Raw genomic sequence first — 20,799 nt, 5'->3', positions numbered from 1 at the left:
TTATCAAGGATTTGACACGTTGTCAGACCCCCAAACCAGAACGGAGGAAACGTTCGGGGGTGGAGGACTTCATGTAAGTATCACAACACATGCAATATAGTAATCCAAGTACAAACAACCATTGCATTAATAAGTATAAGTTTTACATAAGTGTTTAAACATTACATATTCAAACACCAAAGTAGGTACAGTAGAAGACAAGAGTTGCGGTACGGTACTGGGTAGTCTTCTCAAGAGCTTCGGGAGTGTACCTGTCTACTAGATTCCTGAGAATACAAGTTATTTGGAAATAGTAGATCAGCATTTAAGCTGGTGAGTTCTTAAGTATTTTAGTTCTGTTAAGTATACTCTAGGTTCTTTGGAAAAGTTCACTGGTTCCTCTAGAAAATCCTATATTTCCTGAGGTGATAAACCGATAACCTCAATAGTTTCCCTCTGTAATTACTTAGTTTATACTAATTATGTATAACCAAATATCGAACTGACAGTTAAATGGGTGTATCTGCCCTAAGCACACAACCAAACAAGGAACAAGAAGTAAGGTGGAAGTCGCACATTTCACTGTTAATCAGATATTACTTATATATAACTCTGATGTAATAACTTAGGACTTATAGAATTAACCATTAAAGGTCTTTTATGTTATACTAGTTTACAGAGATTGAATGACTAAGTTCCATTTGATAAGTGGTTTAATTCCATAACCCGTTTTATTTGTAAAAGTGGTTTAATCCCATAACCGTTCCAGTTGTAAAAGTGGTTTAATCCCATAAACCGTTTCCTTTGTGTAAGTGGTTAAATCCCATAAACTATTTCATTTGTATAAGTGGTTAAATCCCATAGCCCGTTTCTTTTGAAAGAGTGGTTTAATTCCATAAACCGTTTCATTTGTAAAAGTATTCTTAGTTATATGTGTTCTATTGTAAAAACCTTAGTATTAATCCTGGAAAACATTATATTATCCATAATACTCCCTTGTGGTTTTAAATGTTTAAAAACCGAAGTACAAGTATATTTACCATACTTGATTTCATGATACGTAGCTTTTACTGTAAGTAAAAACTACAGAAGGTATATTTGGTCGGGATGTAATTATCTTTTCTTACTGTTTTAAGAGAAGCATATTACTTAGTAATTCACTCGTTGTTTCATCCATGTGAGTTCTATTAACCATACTAATATGACTGATATGCCTGTGGCGACGTTCTTCAGGCGTCAGAATGGAATGATATTTGACACCCTAGGCCTGCCGGCCAAACTGTAGCGAACAGTAGAGGTGCAGGAATGTCAGTCCCATATAGATCTATACACAAATTCACGCTCTCCCTACAAGAGATTATGGTTAATAGGGCAGGACTTAAAGTCGTACTTAGATAAGTACACTGTGAAGGGTCTCACAAATTTATTGTTTCAACGAGATTTACGATGTATTATTACCCCGTGATTGCTAACCCTGGTACTCTGTATCGTACCTTTGTTAATGCAAACCCGGTATGATGTATTATTACCCTGTGATTGCTAACCCTGGTACTCTGTATCGTATCTTTGTTAATGCAAACCTGGTATGATGTATCTTTACTTCTTTAATATGTTATTCATATATTAAAGGCATTATACATATGCTGGTATAGATAAATGAATTGTTGGTAATTTCATTGGAAAGTATACAGTCGTGAATCATACTTGTATATTTAGTTTTGAATCATAAATTATACCAATTATAATTTATATGCTCTAATCTAATTAGCATGATTTCTCATGGATGAAGACCTTTTCTCAACCCGATACAAAGGTGGTGATACCAAAAGGAGTAACCTTTTGTACTCATATATGTATAATATATATATAATTAAGAAGGAAACGACCTTCGGACAAATAACACAACCTTAACTCCACATCCAAACAAGGAAAAGGAAATAAGATAATTCATTGGTCTTAATCCCTTCAAATCTTATTTATATATTTATACATATATAAACATGATTTTTGGCATTTATAATTTGAAATAGTTTCTAAAACATTTTTCAAAGAATTTAAAGGAGTTTACATGACTTTTAAAGATTTAACATGGCTTTAAGTTATTTTGGATGTATTTGGTAATTCTTAAAAGCATACGGAAACTCTTTGTGTGCTTATTATAACATACAGTTATTAACACAAATTAATATCGTGTTAAACTTGTATTCCCCCTTAAAAAGCATTTAAAAACCATTAAAAAGGTAAATTATAGGGGTATGAATTCACCTTGATAAGTGGTGATTCGGGCAGTGTTTTGTTTCCCGGAAAAGAGTTTGTTTGACGCAAAACCGGCTCAAACCGGGCAGAGTTTCGATTGGAGAGAGGATGAATTCTCGAGAATTTCGGGGCTCCAGGGTTTGCTTCGGGCTTTAGACGTGATACCAGGGCCTTCGGGGGTCGTGAGAAAGTCGAGGGGGTGAAAGGCTGTAAAATGGTGAAATTTAGGGTGAAAAACCTCTCAAATCCGAGAAGTCTCGCACCCTTTATATAGGGGTGCAAAGGTGCAGTATGAAGAAGACAGGTGGCGAGGGTGAGGAGTCAGCAGCCACGCGTCGGACATGCGAAGTGAACACGGGGCGAGGCTTCGGACGTGGAGGCTTCTGAGTGGTCCGAACTTCGGTCCAATAGGAGAAGGCCACGAGGGTCCGCGGTGTGTCTCATTTTAATGGTGTAGGCTTCTTACTAGACCGCAACTGCGGTCCAATCCGATGGTGACACGGCGATTTGCGGTCCTATCAGAAGGTGACACGTGGCAGCCTCGCATGCGAGGGTGACGTGGCAGAAAGGTGACTATGCGATTTTCTCGGTTTTTGAGCCAAAAACTTCTAAAATTCATAACTTTTGCATACGAACTCGGTTTTTGACGTTCTTTATATGCACGTGTAGGTAAAATTATACTCTACGACTTTCGTTTAGACTTCGTCGACTAATTTTGAATTTATTTTTTAATATTATTATTTTTAACAGACCGGGACAGGAAAATCCGTTAAAAATTCATAACTTCTTCATCTGACGTCCGTTTTCATCTGTCTTTTTACCGTTGTGCTAATTTTGACGAGACCTTCGATTATCGTTTAAGTTGCGTCGGCTAAATATCGATCGATTTATATTTTGAATTTTTAGATGTCTACTGCTAAACCGAAACTTCGAAAAATCATAACTTCCTCATACAAAGTCAGATTTTGGCGTTCTTCTTATGAACGTTCCCGGTTTAAAATATTCTACAACTTTTATTTCGATTATTAAGGTTAAAAAGCCTTTTATCGAAAATTCGCTTTTTACACTGAATAGTGTTTTGCCGGTTTTATCACGAATTTTCGATTGGTCATAACTTCTTCGTTATAACTCGGATTTCAGTGTTCATTATATTTTTGGAAACCTTGTTAGAATCTCTACCACTTGGTTCATCCCAATTACGATTATTGATCAATTTATTTTTGACCAAAATTTGACTGGTGTAACATTATCCCCCCGTTAGAGGAAATTTCATCCCGAAAGTAAGTCTAAAGTGATACTCATGGACTAGGTCTAATCTTCCCTTTCCCAAGTGAATTCAGGTCCCCGGTTTGTAATCCAGTGAACCTTCACTAACGGGATAAGACTTTGCGTGGTTCTTTAGATTTCCATATCCATGATTTTTATTGGTTCTTCTATAGAGTGTAGACTTTTATATAACTTGATTTCATCAAGTGAAATAACAAGTGTTTTATCGGATAGACACCTCTTAAGATTAGATATGAGAAAGATGGGATGAATGTTATTAAGTTTTTGTGGTAGTCTAAGTTTAAAGGTACAAGACCGATTATGGTAATAACCTCAAATGGTCTTATGTACTTTGAGTTTTGTATTTCACGCTTTATAAAGCGCATCTTGTCTTTCCTGAGTGAGACCTTCATATGAAAAGGTCATCAATCCTAGAATTCCAAGGGTTTTCATTTATCGAAGCCGTAGCTTCTCTGGTTAACTTTGGAAGCTTTATGGCGCTTCCCGATTCGTATTTTGTTTTTGGTAGTTTCTCGGATGAATTCCAGATCAGCGAGGGTGCTGTGTTGAAATTGGATCTCTAGCTAGTTGCGTATTACCTAATTTTGTCCAGTGCAGATGGGATCTGTACTTGTGACCACATAAGGTTTTGAATGGAGCAACTTGAATGCTAGTGTGATAATGGTCTCGACTAATTGGTAAATGGGTACCCCATTCTTTACCATAGTCGATCCCATCGAATCATGACTACTCTAGTTCCTAGAGATTTTTGAGTGATGACCTGAACTAGGAGATGATTCTATTATCTCAGTGGAGATAACATATATTCGCATACCGTGCACTCACACGTTCCATTTATCTTCTCTACTAGGCACATTTTCAGGTCTCACGGCTTCCTGTTGAGCCTCCTTACTTTGTGTGGAGAGATTTGAATGGGTTATCATAGTCAATGATTGGAACTATGACCTAGGTACTATTTTCGACGTAGGGTGTTAGTTACTATATTGGATTTGTCGAGATGATAACGAATTTGAAATTCGTAGTCATTTAGTAGCTCGACCCACTGTCGTGGTCTTATGTTGAATTCTACTTGGTAGAATACATGATGCTGGCTTTTGCTCCGAAGTTCATGATTAGACTCATACTTGGCTCATCCATCATCATCTCGTGTATACAAGGCGTATATAATTTAGATTTCATAAAACGTTCAGATGGGTGACTCTACCCCAGGTCCACAACCAAACAAGGAACAGGAGATAGGTCGGAAGCACACATCCTTAATCTTGTTAAGTCTAACTTATATACCACCCTCGTGTATACACTTAGCAACGATATATTAAGTTAATGAGTTCTTAGTCTCTATTCTTGAACTTGACCTGCGGTACAATGATTTTCCTATGAGATCTATTGAGGTATTTCGGTAGTTACTGACTTCTAAGACAACTTATGTGCTTTTCGTTTGAAGTTTCCTGTCTACTAAGTAGGCTAGAATGGCGTGGTACTCTTCTCATGGGTACTTTTGAATTTTTGAAATGAGAGGAAACCTAAGGGTTTTGTGTTATGGATTGAAAGAATTTCATCTTACAGTTGATTAAGGAAAATTTCTCTTATACAGCATAAGAATTTTCACATGGTAAGGGCCAGGCCAAACCATGTCGAATGAGGATGTCAGAATTTTCTCGATGAAATAGATATTAAGTCTTTCTGGGATGAATGATATCCTATGTACCTAAGTTTTCCGCGCTTCTGGTTTTATTCTGTTATTATCACTACGAATCCCTTTTTTATTCGAAGTTGGCGGGTACTACCAATACGAGGGTTCTGATAATTTGAAACTATGAATTTTCATGAAACGATCCTTACTAGTTGTCTCTATAATTTCTTGGTGCATACACGTCATGTATAATTAAGATTGGTAAGACCTTTGACTGAGCAACCCTGCTTTAAATCCACAACCTAACAAGGAACATGAAATAAGGCGGGATTACTCACTCTAAGTCAACAAATCTTAGTTATAAATGACCCTTATGTATACACTAAGTCATCATAGCTTGCCTGTTAGGGTTTTTGTGATTTAATTTGAACGAGAGAGTAATCACACTTTTAGATAATTATCGGGGTTTTGAAGCGTACCAAAATATAGCAGGTTTCTTTGATGCTTTCCCATTTATTGGGGTCAAAATCCTCCTGCTCCCTCGTCATTCTTCTCTGTTGGACAGTCCCTCTTGTAATGTCATATTTCACCACAAAGGTGACATATAGGAATGATTCCAACATCGGTAGTTGAAGTGATGAAATCGACCGGAGTTCTACAGATGCGGGCGGTATGCCCCTTTATGTTGCATCTATTGCAATGCAGCTCTCGGCAAACTCCATGATAATGGTAGTTGCACTTGCTGCAGTGTGGGAGGTTTCCTAAGTATGACTTGGTCGGTGCTAGAATAACAGGGCTAATAGGGGTATTGATTTCCCCAGTTCGTTGCCCTCTGTTAGGTTCTTGAGTTGAACAACTCCCTTTCAAGTTCTCGAACTTTCGTTTAAGGATATTAGGCTTAAGGTTCGAGGTGTCCTTACAAGTAGGTGCTTGTGGCTGTACTTGGCCATCACCACGATCGGGGTTACCGATATCATTACTACTAACATTTGCATTGTTAGCATTATGGTGTGCCAGGACAGCTGTTACAGCTGTTGTGACCGCAGCTTGAAACGTAGCTGCATCTATCTGAAGGATTGGTCTTTTACTGGTAAGTTGGTTACACTTCTTTGGAGGCATGATTTCGTTATATATGATAAGAAAATGAGTTCGTGAGCGACTATCGTGTCTCTAGATGTATTCTAACCATTTGTATCTATGTATTAATCTTTCATTTTGTTATATTGTTCTTAATGATTCGACCTGCATCCGTATGATGTAGTCCTGGTAATGAATATATTTAAGTTTCTAGAATGGTTAGGAACCGAGTATCATACAAACTAAGTTACCTTCGCTTGGTGGATATCGTTTCCCAATTTTCGAAAATATTCGAAAACAATTCATAACAGTGTCTACATAGAATAGACTTATGAATTTGAGAAGTAATCACCATCAATTAAGATTCCGTGATCTGATTTATGATCATTAGCTATGACAGGAAATGAGGATAAGCTCCAAACCTAATGTGAGTAATGAAATCACTAACTCACTAGGTTGAACCAATTTACTAGTTATTACTTAGGTGAAATGGTGCTCAAACTCTTCACATGAATCATGCGTGGTTTTCCTTTGTTCTCCATTTTATTCTGGGTGGTAATGATTTATCCTCTCCTGGTATCTATATGGTGTTTTTCTCCTTTGTAGGTATATTGAATTCCCGGGCTGTCTTACTTTAGATTCTGACTCTGGTCCCCATTGCTTTGTAATGAAGATTTTGAATCTCGGAAGTTCATGCGAATCTCTCATTGGTGTCCTTTCCTTAATAAGGTAAGGGCACTAAATGATTTCTATAGTTTCATTACTTCTCATATGTTTCTCTCTCAAAATTCTCCTAATGAAATTCTGTTGGATCATCCTTGACTCTTCTATTGATTTCCAGAGTATTTATCTAAGGGGTTTATACGAGAATGGGAATGTCTAAAGAATCTATGAGAAAATTTAAATTTTTACAAAGGTGATCCTTCCTGGTCCTCCTATAATCACATGGTGTGTACCAATTATATATAATCCAGATCAAATAGATCTTCGAATAAGTAATCCTACTCTAAAACCACATGCATAAAAGGAAAAGGAAGTAAAGTGAAAATCACCTATTCAAAGTCTATAAAATCTCGGCTATATATAACCTTAACGTATCCACTTAGTACTTATAGACTTATCAGAAAAGATCTTTTTAACATTTCCCAAAATTTTATTTAAAATACTTTCATGGTATTTGATTGTTGGACTTCCAGATATTAGAAGTTGATAAATTTTCAGTTTTCTTGTTATAGCATCCTAAAATACTCTTATAGTATTTTAACCTTTGTGTTTGGTTCTACAATTCATCTGGTACCTAGGTAAGTTTTAGACTTGTTGCAACAATAAAATCACTCCCAAACACATGTTGGTCATATCTCAAAAGAATATAGTTGATCAGGCTATATTGATCCCAGATATGATTACATAACTGTCTAGGTTTAACTGTAATGTTCAACATCCAAATACTTTTGTTTTGTTCCTCTTATGATACTCATTCTAGTATATATATATATATATTCTACATGTACTTACACTTTTATAAAATATTGTTATATTTTTAAAGTATAACTCTTAGTCAGAGTGTTTTTATCCCAATGGGTTTATAGTTGTATATCTTTTATGACGGATATACTGAGTTCACTATAAACAATGCTCTGATACCAATCTGTCTCACCCCCAAACCAGAACGGCGGAAACGTTCGGGGGCGGAGGACTTCATGTAAGTATCACAACACATGCAATATAGTAATCCAAGTACAAACAACCATTGCATTAATAAGTATAAGTTTTACATAAGTGTTTAAACATTACATATTTAAACACCAAAGTAGGTACAGTAGAAAACAAGAGTTACGGTACGGTACTGGGTAGTCTTCTCAAGAGCTTCGGGAGTGTACCTATCTACTGGATTCCTGAGAATGCAAGTTATTTGAAAATAGTAGATCAGCATTTAAGCTGGTGAGTTCTTAAGTATTTTAGTTCTGTTAAGTATACTCTAGGTTCTTTGGAAAGGTTCACTGGTTCCTCCAGAAAATCCTATATTTCCTGAGGTGATAAACCGATAACCTCAATAGTTTCCCTCTGTAATTACTTAGTTTATACTAATTATGTATAACCAAATATCGAACTGACAGTTAAATGGGTGTATCTGCCCTAAGCACATAATCAAACAAGGAACAAGAAGTAAGGTGGAAGTCGCACATTTCACTGTTAATCAGATATTACTTATATATAACTCTGATGTAATAACTTAGGACTTATAGAATTAACCATTAAAGGTCTTTTATGTTATACTAGTTTACAGAGATTGAATGACTAAGTTCCATTTGATAAGTGGTTTAATTCCATAACCCGTTTTATTTGTAAAAGTGGTTTAATCCCATAACCGTTCCATTTGTAAAAGTGGTTTAATCCCATAAACCGTTTCCTTTGTCTATGTGGTTAAATCCCATAAACTGTTTCCTTTGTATAAGTGGTTAAATCCCATAACCCGTTTCTTTTGAAAGAGTGGTTGAATTCCATAAACTGTTTCATTTGTATTCTTACTTATATGTGTTCTATGGTAAAAACCATAGTATTAATCCTGGAAAATATTATATTATCCATAATACTCCCTTGTGGTTTTAAATGTTCAAAAGCCGAAGTACAAGTATATTTACCATACTTGATTTCATGATACGTAGCTTTTACTGTAAGTAAAAACTACAGAAGGTATATTTGGTTGGGATGTAATTATCTTTTCTTACTGTTTTAAGAGAAGTATATTACTTAGTAATTCACTCGTTGTTTTATCCATGTGAGTTCTATTAACCATACTAATATGACTGATATGCCTGCGGCGACGTTCTTCAGGCGTCAGAATGGAATGAATTTGACACCCTAGGCCTGCCGGCCAAACTGTAGCGAACAGTAGAGGTGCGGGAATGCCAGTCCCGTATAGATCTATACACAAATTCACGCTCTCCCTACAAGAGATTCTGGTTAATAGGTCAGGACTTAAAGTCATACTTAGATAAGTACACCATGAAGGGTCTCACAAATTTATTGTTTCAACGAGATTTACGATGTATTATTACCCAGTGATTGCTAACCTGGTACTCTGTATCGTACCTTTGTTAATGCAAATCCGGTATGATGAATTATTACCCCATGATTGCTAACCATGGTACTCTGTATCGTACCTTTGTTAATGCAAACCCGGTATGATGTATTATTACCCCGTGATTGCTAACCTTGGTACTCTGTATCGTACCTTTGTTAATGCAAACCTGGTATGATGTATCTTTACTTCTTTAATATGTTATTTGTATATTAAAGGCATTATACATATGTTGGTATAGATAAATGAATTGTTGGTAATTTCCTTGTAAAGTATACAGTCGTGAATCATACTTGTATATTTAGTTTTGAATCATAAATTATACCAATTATAATCTGTATGCTCTAATCTAATTAGCATGATTTCTCATGGATGAACACCTTTTCTCAGCCCGATACAAAGGTGGTGATACCAAAAGGAGTAACCTTTTGTACTCATATATGTATAATATATATATATATATATATATATATATATATATATATATATATATAATTAAGAAGGAAACGACCTTCGGACAAATAACACAACCTTAACTCCACATCCAAACAAGGAAAAGGAAATAAGATAATTCATTAGTCCTAAGCCCTTGAAATCTTATTTATATATTTATACATATATAAACATGATTTTTGTCATTTATAATTTGAAATAGTTTCTAAAACGTTTTTCAAAGAATTTAAAGGAGTTTACATAAAATAGTTTCTAAAACATTTTTTTAAGAATTTAAAGGAGTTCTGTTAAGTATACTCTAGGCTCTTTGTGTGATTATTATCACATACAGTTATTAACACAACTTAATATTGTGTTAAACTTGTATTCCCCCCCTAAAACGCATTTAAAAAACATTAAAAAGGTAAATTATAGGGTTATGAACTCACCATGATAAGTGGTGATTCGGGCAGCGTTTCGTTTCCCGGAAAACAGTTTGTTTGACGAAAAACCGGCTCAAACCGGGCAGAGTTTCGATAGGAGAGAGGATGAATTCTCGAGAATTTCGGGGCTCCGGGGCTTGTGTCAGGCTTTAGACGCGATACCGGGGCCTTCGGGGGTCGTGAGAAAGTCGAGGGGGTGAAAGGGTGTAAAATGGTAAAATTTGGGGTGAAAAACCTCTCAAATCCGAGAAGTCTCGCACCCTTTATATAGGGGTGCGAGGGTGCGGTCCGAAGAAGACAGGTGGCGAGGGCGAGGAGTCAGCAGCCACGCGTTGTACATGCGAAGTGAACACGGGTCGAGGCTTCGGACGTCGAGGCTTCTGAGTGGTCCGAACTTTGGTCCAATAGGAGAAGGCCACGAGGGTCTGCGGTGTGTCTCATGCGATGGTGTAGGCTTCTTACTAGACCGCAGCTACGGTCCAATCCAATGGTGACATGACGATTTGCGGTCCTAGCAGAAGGTGACACGTGGCAGCCTCGCATGCAAGGGTGACGTGGCAGAATGGTGACTATGCGATTTTCTCGGTTTTTGAGCCAAAAACTTCTAAAATTCATAACGTTTGCATACGAACTCCGTTTTTGACGTTCTTTATATGCACGTGTAGGTAAAATTATACTCTATGACTTTCGTTTAGACTTCGTCGGCTAATTTTGAATTATTTTTTAATATTATTATTTTTAACAGACCGGGACAGGAAAATCTGTTAAAAATTCATAACTTCTTCATCCGACGTCCGTTTTCATCTGCCTTTTTACTGTTGTGCTACTTTTGACGAGACCTTCGATTCTCGTTTAAGTTGCGTCGGCTAAATATTGATCGATTTATATTTCGAATTTTTAGCTGTCTACTGCTAAACCGAAACTTCAAAAAATCATAACTTCCTCATACGAAGTCAGATTTTGGCGTTCTTTTTATGAACGTTCTCGGTTTAACATATTATACAACTTTCATTTACATTGTTAAGGCTAAAAAGCCTTTTATCGAAAATTCGCTTTTTACACTGAATAGTGTTTTACCGGTTTTATCGCGGATTTTCGATTGGTCAAAACTTCTTCGTTATAACTCGGATTTCAGTGTTCTTTATATTTTTGGAAACCTTGTTACAATCTCTACCACTTGGTTCATACCAATTACGATTATTGATCAATTTATTTTTGACCAAAATTTGACTAGTGTCACACACGTGGTCAAGGATATATGCTTCCGGGTATCTGTAAATTCATTAAGGCAGGGTATGGTGGTTGGATACTCGTTGGCTTAAGGAAAAGTTGAGATTCTGAAACATCCCAAAAATCAATGTTAAAAATTTCATTTTTATTATAATCAAAACACTATTGTAGCTTTGTTCTAAACAATAAAAAGTATTTCAATTAACACAGTTATCAGAGTTCAATCCCAAGAATCACATATTGCGGAAAACACAGATGTACGCACTGCCATCGTCCCAAAATCTTCATTTAAAAACTAGAGTACCTGAAACATAACTGAAAACCGTAAGCACAAAGCATAGTGAGTTTTCCAAATACCACATACCAATCATACAATAACATATAGTGGGCCCTGTCCGACTTCGGACCCTATCCGACATCGGGCCCTCCTGGCATCGAGCTGAGCTCAGTAAAATGGGCCCCGCCCAACATACAATAACATATATAAAAATAAACACATACACATGTAATAATCACAGAGATACATAGCATACAGATATCCATCAGGCCCCGCCCGACATCGGACCTTAACCCGGAAACATATAAAACAACATATGCAAGATTCATGGAGAAAAGTAGCATACTAACAACATAATATAAACATGGACCGGCGTTGGTGCCTTTGACCTGCTAAACCCGGTGAGGAAACTCACCTCGAATGTTGAAGCTCACTGCAAGAACTCCCTAACTCCTGCCTGACAAATCCTCGAGCTAAAATTACCAAAGTATCACCCAATTAGCAATTGGGTTCCAAACCATGATCCAAAATCCATACCTTGGGTAAAATGACCATTTTACCCTTGACCCAAGAAGATTCATACTAAGGCCCAAGCCCTAAATCCATCAAGATCCAAAACCACAAAATCCATGAAAGACCACTAATGGCCTAATTTTCCAAATTAGGCCCAATCACATACATGCCTTATCCTAAGGCCACATTCTCCAATTCAGATTGCTTCAAACACCCCTTGGGATAAACTTAATCAATGACATAAGTTAAAAGTCAAAGACAATGGCCTGAGTCGACCCAAATCGCCAAGTTTTATCCTTCAACTCACCGAGTTCCTCTTACAACCACAAATTCGAGAAGAAATTGATCCAACTCGCCGAGTTGGTCATCCAACTAGTTGAGTTCACCCGGGATCAAACAACTTAACCCTTTAAGCACACATATTCGAAACTAACAGCTTCTCCCACTTGGATATTAGTTGAAACGAAATTAAGAAGGGTAAAGTTTCCAATTTTACCCATAATAACCACCAAAATGGGTTCAAAACCCAAACCCTAAACTTAAAAGGGTAAGGACTTAATCAATAAGCACTTTGGAACATCCCAAAAGTACGGTCCAAAAATTTCATTTTGATTATTTATAAAAACCATAATTACGATTTGTCATCTCATTAAAAGAATATAAGTAATGTATCTCAAATCATCATAATAAAATACTGTATCAAAATCATGTGCCAAATATTAAAGTCTAAACATCCCAAGCTGAATCAATGGTGTGTGCACTGTAATCATCCTGAGCTCTTCCCCTTGCTACCAGAAGTACCTGAAACCAAAACTAAAATCTGTAAGCACGAAGCTTAGTGAGTCTCCCCAAACTACCACATACCATACATGCATAACATGCAACTAGGAGATACGGGCCCCACCCAAGATCATGGAGATACAGGCCCCACCCACACTCCCCTATCTAGGAGATACGGGCCCCACCCACACTCAACGGGCTATGAGATATGGGCTCTGCCGACACTCACCTACTATGAGAGACGGGCCCCGCCTACAGTCAGCGACTATGAGATACAGGCCCCCGCTCACACTCAGTTACTAATCATACATACAAGTATCACACATACAACAAGTATAATTAAATCTATTAATTAGTCAAATATCCATACTCAACGAAACTATGAGATACAGGCCCCGCCCACACTCGAATACTATGAGATACGGGCCTCACCATACTCGAATACAATGAGATACGGGCCTCGTCCACACTCGGCTAGTAATCATACATATACAGGTCGGTCTTGGTGCCTTACACCCGTCCTACTAGAGGAAAACTCACCTCTCAAATTGGCTGCTGAAAACTCGTCTGAGGAAATCTCTGATGGCTGCTCCAGCGACTCCCCGACTATCGTTATCACAGTAAACACTTAGGCGAAAACTGAGCATCCTTCTAAGGGTAAAATGACCATTACATCCCTGGATCTAATTTGGACCATGACCAAGGCCCAATTCCTTCTAATCTTTCCAAAGTCACTAATGGCCCACTAACGGCCCAATTTTATAAATTGGGCCGGACTCCTCAAATGGGCCTTCCCGTAAGCCTAAACATGTCCTTGGTCTATTATCTTACTTCTGATGGTCCATTACGGTCCAACACATGCTAAGCCCAAAGGTTGGCCCAAACATCGCAAAGCCCAAAATCTGAGAGTACGTTGTGCGTACTCCTCTATACGCTACGCGTACAACTTGCATGGCGTGTACGCCCAACGTACTACTCTGTTAAGCCATTTTCTTCAAAACTGCTTAATTCCTTAAGACACTAAGTCCAAATTAAAGATCTGAGTTCAATAACCCATCTTAACCCGTAAAGTCGATTACTTGGTGGCTTGCAACCCACCAAGTGAGACCAAACGTGGAAAATAGCAACTAACATCCACGGAATGACTCCAAACTCATGCATGGTCATAAAAGTACCTTAAAGATCGAGACTTTACTGCATATGGGACATGAATATCACTGAAAATGGCACCTCTTGGCCTAGAAACGAACTTGAGTCATAAAGGTCCATCCTTGGAACTAAAAAGACCCCAAAACAACACTACAATAGTGATGGGTTTTATACAAGCAATCCTATGTGTGCATGCAACCCTAGAATTGGATCTATGTTTTCACTATTAGATACACAACATTATGAACACATAAAGAAACCCTAATGTGGCCTACAATTTTTGAAATTCATGTAGAAGGTTAGAACACATACCTCTTGTTGTTATATTGCAATAACAACTTAAATCTTCAAACCCTAAGTCTTGAAAGCAAGTACCACAAGTGTAGTACCTCTAATGGCTCACAAACACCACAAGCAATTGGAGAAGATATAGAGAGAGAAAAAAGATGTAGAAATCGGCCCTAAGAACCCTTTAGGAAGCATGGACGAATTCTTATGGCCTTAGGGGTCTTTATATAGGTGTAGAGATTAGGGTTTCAGTCCTTATCCTTATCTAGTTGCTTGCCCACCAAGCAATCATAAGATAAGCCTTGAAATCCCTTATCCTTTATCCTTTGGATAATTTAAAGGATATCTTATCCCTTGAATTCGTCCAACCCATAACTAGGATAACCATTACCATATTTTGTAATTATCACATAATTACAATTCAGCCCCTCTAGTTTAATTAATTACACTTGATCACTAAATTAATTCTCAATTAATTATTGACCAATATTAATTAAACAAATATGATTTCTCCTTTAATATATTATTCTTATAACATATTAATAAATCATAATAACCTCTTTCTCTATTATTTCTCCAGTCAAGTTGCTTTGGTGAAGGCAACCCAAAATGACCATGCACAATCAGGTCAAGTACTTGACAAATATGGTTACGGGCTTAGACACTAATCCAATAATCTCCCACTTGGATAAGTCTAGTAACCACAAATGTAAGTACAACTCGATTAGCAATCGTAGCTTTCAAAGACATTGTCAAACTCTGATCTTATCAGTAACCTGTCCTTTATATAAGCGATCATATATTCCTCCATTCAAGATATCGTATAGACGTGAGACATGGATTGAAATCATTCTCTCAGTCTATGTGTTGTTTCCCGATTTTCGATTTACGACGACTGACTAATTGAACAAATCAAATTAGCCTTAGCCCGGCCGAGCATTTACGTTTGTCATCACTAAATCATCGAGGGGCCCACAGATATCGCTTTTATCCCACTTTGGGTAAAAGGAAAACGGATAAACTTCGACTCAATGCTTACTTGCACTTACTCACCAAATCACACACAACAATAAGTTTTATAACACCAAGTTACTGGTGCGTTTACATATTATCAATGTGTAACTTATTTGCAAGATACAACTCACACATCTCAGTTCTAAGAGTACAAGATATTATCGTCTCACCAATCGCTCGTGACAAAATCCATGAAGCGATCAAAGTGAGCATGGGTTTAATCCAATGCTCAAAATCATATTCATAAGCACTCATGAATGTTGCAGCAAATCTTTGCTATGTCTAATACACTTTAGACAATCTACAAACCAATTCATAACAGTCTTCATTCGCACCTATTTCCAACGTGTGACCAATTGTAGACCGTTTGAATAATTTGATTATTCAATTATTCTGGAAGTCAAAACATGCAAAGAGAAACACAATGATAACACTTAATCTTATATGACCCCAAACTTGTGAGTATAAATAAAACACCTTTATTTAATCGCCATATTGATTACTCATTATCCATTGTTTAATGTTTCACATAATCAACTTTATAACTCGAATCATAACCACAATTGTCACATGCTCCAAGCATGCACACTTTGGTTTCCTATGATCCATACTTTGTGAAATAGATCAATTTAAACTTTTCAAATGCAATTTATTTCACACTCCCCAATCCTAATAATTAGTGTAAGAATATCAAATTCTTTCCACCTTTTAGAATATGTCAAATTCTAATACTTTATGCAATGATCCTCTTGTGAAGTCACGACACAAAAATCACAAAGGCTCGGCCAACGAAATCACAAGGTACTCTATCAAAATTGTTACAAAATAATTCTATAGATATGATGTTTCTCACTCAAAGTACATTCCTTTTAACATCCTTTTGCATAAAATTTTCTAATCATATAAATTCTTAATTTCCAAGTCCCAATTATGGAAACATTTCCATATTTACCATATGACAACTCATTCTTAATAGAATCTTATCTATTCATAATAATGTCGACATGGTCCATTCCATTCCATACTTCCAACTACTCACAAGCGACCAATCCTCAGCGAACTTTAGGATCGTCCTTTGATAGTTGTTTAATTATCTTAGTCAATACCAATTCTTGTCCTTTTCCCTTCTTAATGCGCTATACATTTGGAAAATTTTAGAATGGTCAAATATTATAGCAATTACAATCGATCCTTTACCCGAAGCGTATGGAACATGATGCATAATGTCTTACATAAAGATACGATACTCTATCAATCTTCTGCCATAATATTTTATGTGTCACGTTCTTACAATTCAAACTATGAAGAGGAATACCGTAATCATAATCGAAATTTAAGAAGACACTATGTATCCTTTGACTAAATTTATTAAAATTTCTCAATCTAAGCTTTAGATTTTGAACGAAGTACAATATTCTCTCCCTTAATTATAGAAAAACAACTTTTCAACTCTTACAACTTTGCAAAGTATAACCCTTGTTTTTTTATAATTAATATTGCTAACTTGCAATACTTACCATAATAATCATGCTCCCACTTACATGATGATTATTTCTTTACTAGCATAACACTTATGCTCCCACTAGCTTCGACATGTATTCAGAAATCAGCTGAACTTCTAGAGAACAATTTCTTAAGTTGATGTTTCTAATACTAGATGCTTCGATAAGACTTTATCTAAGCTTCTCAACCTCATACAATTTTCCTTGGACATCTCATATGTTTATGTCTAAACGATTCTAGGACTCATATCAACAAGTCTAAAATGTTCAGATCCATTTGCCATTTCCCACAATTCGAACTATGAAGAGGTATGCCGTAATCATAGTTGAATTTGAGAAACCCAAATCATATAATTCTATCTTCAAAATCTCTCATAGTGAAAGCGTTTCCTCACAATCATTTTCATGAATGAAAGAAACCTTATGACACTTAGATTTTGTGGTGTATACGTTCCCATCCATGTGAATTCGTCATAACCATAATCACAAGATAATGTTAGTGGCAAATCCAAACTCTTATGGATAGAACTTGTTCTTCTTAATTTCTTTCCATCAAGGGTTCCACCATTACTTCCAAGTTATTGAGCAGCCCACCCCTTCATTTCAATGTACTTTCCATTGAACAACGTGCCTTGCCCCTATACGATCCATCGAGAACTCGTAGAACTCACATGCATAATTAACTTAATTGAAATGGAACAGAAACAAAATTAGTGTCAACACGATAGGTTGTAAACCTCAAGTTGTGTGCTAGTGATGATTGATAAGGTTTATTCTTGATTTGTGCTTGAAACCTTTCAAGACCATTAAGACTCCCACTGACTCCTTGACATATAAGATTCTCTCATCAAGAAACATTTCTTGACAAACAGATATTCAAGAGTTAGTGTAGCTTTTATCTAGACAAACACTTCACATAATTGGTCCTAGTTGGTCTTCGTCTTATCCAAGACATTACAACTTACCAATTTCAAATGTGCAAGAATAAGAAAATCCTTTTTCCAAATTCCACATTTGATGAATATTATAAACCTTCTTAAGAGATGTCACTCAATTCACAATCTTGGAGTATAACTCTAAGACTTGATGTTGGAACGAAGTATGATTGACTTCTTGATTTAACCATTTCCACAATTCTTGATTCCTCTTTTTAGACATACAAATTGTACTAAGACTCACTTAGAGGATCAATTGAGATACAATTCTTAATCATTAAGACCTATCATAAAACATAATAAAAGGTACTCTCCCTTCTTCTTAGAAGAGAGAAACTTTAATCTTTTTGCCTACTTGATTCTTATTATTCGTTCTGCTATTGATTGAAACTCTTTTAATCAATTTAGAGTTATACTTAATCTTATAAGTATAACCATATTCACTAAACTTTAGTAAATCATGACGAATATCTTTTTCACTCTTGTGGTGGACTTGATCAACACACAACTTTGTGTACTTGATCTCATAGTCCTTCACTTGACACTTTGTCAAAAAATAGTCTAAATTTCCCAAATGTGATAGTTTTCATTCACCATGCATGTAACAACGTAAAATTTCCAATTTAATTTTTAATTTTTAAACCACAAAATGTATATCATATCATAATCTCAAATCCAAAACAACAGTGTTTTCAAAACAAATCCCAAGATCTCTCTAATGTGAACTCCATCAGTGCGGGTGTGTACGAGTTAAGCCGTCGCCTTCCCACGGTCCTCGCTGGTACTTGAGACATCAAACACAACAACTGTAAGCATAAATGCTTAGTGAGTTCCCCAAAATACCACATACCACAAATACGCCACTCGAAGTTAAACCTGACCCTCCGGTCAAGATGTCTCAGTGGGACCCTCCAGTCCCGCAACTCGTCGGACCCTCCGGTCCAGTCATAGCTCATTGGGCCCTCTGGCCCGGTCTGAATCGTTGGACCCTCCGGTCCGGTCTATATAATCATACAGCATACAAATAACACATAGCATGTAATCTCTAATATAACACATAATCTCATACATAGCACATAAGACCCTCTGGTCAACTTAGAATACCACTCAAGGTAACGTATAGTGAGAAGACTCACCTCGCGTAACTCGGTAACTCGGAAAACCTCGAACTCGGTGAATAGGACCTAGCCTCCGCCTAATCATATCAAATATACACTTGTCATCAGCATAATTTCCCAAGGCTAGACCAAACTCTCTAAAAACTCTTAGGAAGGGTAAAAGACCATTTTACCCCCTGCTTCGCTCAAATACACTAGAGTTAACCAAACCCTAAAAGTCAACAAAAGTCAACCCTCTCCGGGTTACGCTGCGCATACCAACATGTACGCTGGGCGTACCCGGAGTTTCCATAGAATCGGGGTACGCGACACTCTACGCCGCGCGTACTGGAATTACGCCCAACGTAACACCCTGTTCCGTTATCCCATTCATTCAGACCTTAATCTATTAAGACTTTCGTCCAAACTCCAGATCCGACTCCTTTTATACGACTTAACCAATAAAGTTGAGACCTTTATGCCTTTGCATGGCTGTAGAGGTCACTTTGTGCTCAAAACACCATTTCTCTTTCCATAATGGGACTATAACTCATGCATGACACTAGATCCACGACCAAGACTGGATTTTTATGAACCCTTAACATCAAACACACTAGAAGAGTCCAGATTCATGCTCATGGAGACTATTTGCACACAAAGTCTCAAACTTTGGACCCAAAAACCCTAAAATGGTCCCAAAAAGCAAAACTTAAGAAGAACAAGGAAAGCTCGGAGCTTTTTACCTCAAAAGAGATCTCCAATCACTGTAGAGCACAGATCTACACTTATTCTTCCACTTCTAGCACCAACAATGGCTCCTCCTTCCCTTCTTCACCTTGAAAAGTTAGCTCCAAGCTCAAAACATACACACACAGGCTAAGGCACGGATCTCAGCTCTCAAGGGACTCACTCAAGGAATATGGTGGCCAGGGCAAAGGGCCACATGTTCCTTTTATAGTGCACAAGCTAGAAATTAGGGTTTGCATATGTGCTCACTACGCCCAGCGTACCCCTGAGTACGCCCAACGTATTCGGTCAAGTCCGCGTCCAAATTAAGTGCGTGAGTACGCGCGGCGTACACCCCAGTATGCCCAGTATACTCGCCAATTCAACATACAACTCAAGGGACTAAACTTGACAACTTTCAAAATAGAAGGGCCATAAAGCTTACCTGGATTTTGGGCTGTTACAATGCAATACTTGTTGCACGATTCCAAGTTCCTATCCACTTGAAGCTCGGCCGATGAGAAACTCTCCCTATTTGGTAAACTTTTGACACTTCCACAAGTAACCTAATTAAGAATCAAATCCATTTTGCTAATTATAGAAGTACACAGACATCAATTTTTCATATATGCCATTGTAAGGGTAAACAAATAAGATAAAACCAAAATTTATATTATTTATAAAAGCAGCGGAAAACATGTCCTTACAATGCAAAATTCAAATGAAAACTATGTATTCAGATACTCCTAAAAAATCTATCATAACTTCCTAAGCTCAAAATCTAATCTTCGAATCCATGCGATTGTAATCCATTTCTTCGTGATTAGACTCATCTTGCTCTTCTATCAAACTTCCTCTCTTTTCTCTAATCCTGCATAACATGCAAATGTAATCTTATCACATTATGTATAAAGAATAGGAATTTAATGGAGTTAGATAGTGGATTTTATACCTGAAGTAGAGCCATACTTCTTGACTCTCCCATCTTTTAGACTCTTCAGGTCCTTTGGGCAGCTTCCTATCCATTTCCCTTTCCCTTGGCAGCAGAAACAGGTGGATTCTCCTAGAATGTCTACGGAAGATGGTTGGTTGATTTACT

This window comes from Lactuca sativa, chromosome 1 (assembly GCF_002870075.4).
Source record: "Lactuca sativa cultivar Salinas chromosome 1, Lsat_Salinas_v11, whole genome shotgun sequence".
Classification (NCBI taxonomy): Eukaryota; Viridiplantae; Streptophyta; class Magnoliopsida; order Asterales; family Asteraceae; genus Lactuca; species Lactuca sativa.
Note: the sequence above shows the minus strand (reverse complement) of the source record.